This window comes from Egretta garzetta, unplaced genomic scaffold (genome assembly GCF_000687185.1).
Source record: "Egretta garzetta isolate BGI_Z169 unplaced genomic scaffold, ASM68718v1 scaffold4, whole genome shotgun sequence".
Lineage (NCBI taxonomy): Eukaryota > Metazoa > Chordata > Aves > Pelecaniformes > Ardeidae > Egretta > Egretta garzetta.
Genome location: NW_009259329.1, coordinates 2,530,477 through 2,534,328, shown reverse-complemented (window position 1 = coordinate 2,534,328; position 3,852 = coordinate 2,530,477).

Here is a 3,852-nt window from a genome sequence, read left to right as displayed (position 1 = left end):
TTGGGCCGGGCCGGCTTTGTCAAGCCGACCCTAAGACTTGCTCGCTCGTTATCGGGTACTGCCCTGCGGTGCAAGACGCCAGGGTCAAAAGCTCAGCTGTGTGAGCCAGAGGCTGAGGAAGCTCGGGAGGAAGGATGCGCTGTGTTTCACAAGCCACCCCTACAGACCGGCGACATGAGCTCCATAAGCCTGGCCTAACGTTTGTAAAGGGTTCTCAGGCACGGGGGGCTGGTAGAGCCGTTGGGTACAAAACTCCCTACTCACGTCTGCAGATACGGCACAGGTTTTTGTGAGCCCTGTGCAGACTATTGTGTAACAAGCATTTTGACTGTAAATAAATTATATTTGCGGGTTGTGGAGGTTTGTCAGGAGGGAAGGGGGCAGGGAGGAAGGATAACAGACACAAGGAGAGAAGCATGAGGCGTCACCCTAACCCACCCGCTCTACTAACTGGCCTTACTTGGGTGGATGGGCTGCCTTAACTAACCTGGAAAAGAACTGCGTTCGTTGTAGGCGTTCAGTAAATAGCTGACAGCGCTGTGGATCCTGAGAAGCTAGCGCGCTTGTCTGAAGACCTAAGCTAGCGTGTTATTTGCGAGTAGCATAGCTCCATCTAGCACTCATGAAAACTGATGCTTCTCCGAAGCTTAATTCATAACTACGTCGGTGAGTGCTAAAAGCTGCTGCTCTGTCTGTTAGCAGCCACAGCCAACGGGAAGCCACGAGTTTCTTTATAGTCAAAGCTTACACAGACAGCTCCACCACCGCCTCTGCTTTAGACCACCCTTCATTCACAGATCCCTGCCTTGCAGCAGGACACATCCAGACACAAACCTCTCCTTTCCCTAGGCAGGGGTCAGTCCTCTCCCAGTACTGACATAATGTTTTTTCCTATTGCGGCTGAACTCCCCGTTGCTGAGCTGTACCAGGTGAAAAAATATTTGCTGTTTGTCTTGGGGCTGTAAGGCTTTTCCAAGAAGCATTGCTTAACCAGGCGGAGCACAGGTTGGGGAGAGAAAGGAGGGCAAGACCTAGGTCCACCCCAGTTTTCCAGCCAAATCAACCCCGGATTTGGTCCAAACCATTTCACCCTTCTATGTTTTGTCACCTTTGTCCACAGAGCAGCAATTGCAAACCAGTGTGCTGCTGGAGTGTTACGACCATCCCTGGAAACATTCAAGACCAGGTTGGACGGGGCTCTGAGCAGCCTGATCTAGTTAGCGGTGTCCCTGCTCCTGCAGGGGGGTTGGACTAGATGACCTCTAGGGGTCCCTTTCAACCCAAAACATTCTATGACTCTATGATTCTATGATTCTATGATTCTATGATTCTATGATTCTATGATTCTATGATTCTATGATTCTATGACTAATGGCTGGCGAGCACCTGGAGGGTCTGAGCCACCCTGGATTCCAACACCCTTCACGGTTTTTAAAGGCCTTTGAAAATTTCAAAATAATGAATGTCAGGTGTTAAAATCTCTGGCTTACTGTGCTGACGCAGGGCTGCCCTTGCTCGCACACGGACTGCTCTGCAGCCCCGCACCACGAGTGGGCTCTGCGCTGTTTTCAGAGCCTGGGGGTGGCCGCAGGATGGAGAAGCACACATGGCAAGTCTGAGGAGAGCAACTAACGTACAGGGCAAGGGAAGTGCCTATTGAAAAGTGTTTCACCACTCCCTCGGGGAGGCGCAGTCGCTTGGAGAGGCTCAGCCTGGCAGTTGTCACTGCCATCATTAAACAGAGCAGCAGAAGCTGGCGTGGACATCGCTCCCGGTCTCCTGGCGCAACACTCAAATAATGAGTAGAGCTGGGCAATTGTCATGAAGAATTCAAAGAAATGTGCTGCAGGGAGTCCTTCCCTCCAGACGTTCGGGAGAGTGCAGCTTGCTTTGCAAGACCAAGGGAAAGCCGATATTAAACTGTGAACGTGAATTCCTGCAAGAGCCTGCAGCCTGCCCTGTGCAGTCAGCCGGAGGGCTCTGCGGGTTTGGAGACCGAGCGCTCACAGGGTGGGTGCAGCCGTTTGTGGATAACCAGTGGATAACCACGGGCTACCTGAACTGTTCCCCAGGTCACGCTGGATAGGCAGCAGACCAGCAAAGGCAGCTCCTGGAGCAAACTGCAAACAGGCAGAGAGCCCAAAACCTCACAGAATTCACTCTCCCCAAGTCTTGATCCCAAATCCAGGCCTTTCTGCTTTTTACAGGGACAAAACACCTGGACGCGCTGTTGGGAGCAAGGCAGAAAGCAGCACTTTTTGTACAAATTTCTCTGAAAGCTAGAGACAAGGTTACTTTTTTTAATTGAATAAACAGCATCTGCAATCGGTTAGTCCTTTGAGAAGAGCTCGACAGATCTGTGCGAGGGAATAAAGGCCTGTTGAAGTGCTCTGGTTCTCAGCTCAAGGGCCACCGCCACTTCAGAAGCACTTGATAACACTTTGCTTCCTGAGCTCAAAAGCGTGAGCGAAGCCCAACGTAGGACAAATTGCCAGGGTGCCGGCTGCAGAGGCCGCTCCCAAACGCCCGAGCGCTCAGAAAGCCTCCCCGGGTGCAGCTCGGGGGGTGGATCGCTGCTGGCAGAGGCAGATCTGGTCACAGCCTGAGAGGCATTGGCTTGAGCTGAACGATGATCTACCAGACGTGATCAAATGGTGAGATCTGGGGAGAAAGGCAGCCGCGCGTCCCGCCGGCCGCATTGGCAGTTTGTTAATGTGCACCTTGGGGAAAGTGCTGGCTGTGGCTGTGGGTCCCTGCGGGACGGAAGGGTCCCCTGGCAGCGCGGTTTGCTATAGGAAGCCCTGGAGATGTGTGGCATTAAAGGAGAACACAGCACGCGGGAGGATTATGCTCTGGAAGCCTGTGGCTCATCATCAGTTCAACAGCGGTGAGAAGACCCATCGAGCCTCTGTCAGACGGTGTGTCTGGTGCTCTCCGAGTACGACCACGGGGTAGCATTTACACTAGATGATCTCCTGAGGTCCCTTCCAACCCTTGCAATTCTGTGATTCTGTCCTTGCCATCACCTCATGGTGCTGTAGGCAGCAGACACACCAGGAGAAGCAGCCTGGTGGGAGACACTCAGTGAAGAAGGGTGCAACAAAGAGCTTGCCAGAAGAGCAGTGGTGGTAGGGAGCCATTCTGAGTACGGAGCTTTCCAGGTACATTGAAGTAGGGAGATAGGGAAGAGCAGAAAAGTGGGAGAAGGGACGTTTCCTAGTCAAACCACCGTGCCATAGCTCAGCTGTGGGAACTCCAGCTAGCTTGGGAGATTTATCTGCCATCACTGACATTGTATTTAGGATCTGTTCAGGAACAGATTAGATTAGCTGCTGACTCTCATTTTTAGATATTTGATCAAGTGAGGAGGCTAGAGAGAAAGATGTTCAAGGATCAAATAATGTTTCTGTCTTCAGCCTTGCAGGCTTTGTCAAAATCTAACAACCCCTCTTTAAAGTTCCATATGGATGAAGTTCCACATCCCAAGTAAAAAGCAATAGGATAAGAAGAAATGGCCTCAAGTTGCATCAGGGGAGGTTTAGTTTAGTTATTAGGAAAAATTTCTTCACTGAAAGGGTTGTCAGGCTCTGGAATGGGCTGCCCAGGGAAGTGGTCGAGTCCCCATCCCTGGAGATATTTAAAAGATGGGTAGACGAGGTGCTTAGGGACAGGGTTTAGTGGTGGACAGGTACGGTTGGACTTGATGATCTTCAAGGTCTTTTCCAACCAAATGATTCTGTGATTCACTTTGGTCCTTGCGAGGCTGGGGCCGCTCCTGGGCTCCTACCCTGGTTTCCCCCTTGTGTGACCGCTAAACGAGGCACCGTGGCTCCGGCGGCCGCGCCCCGCCGC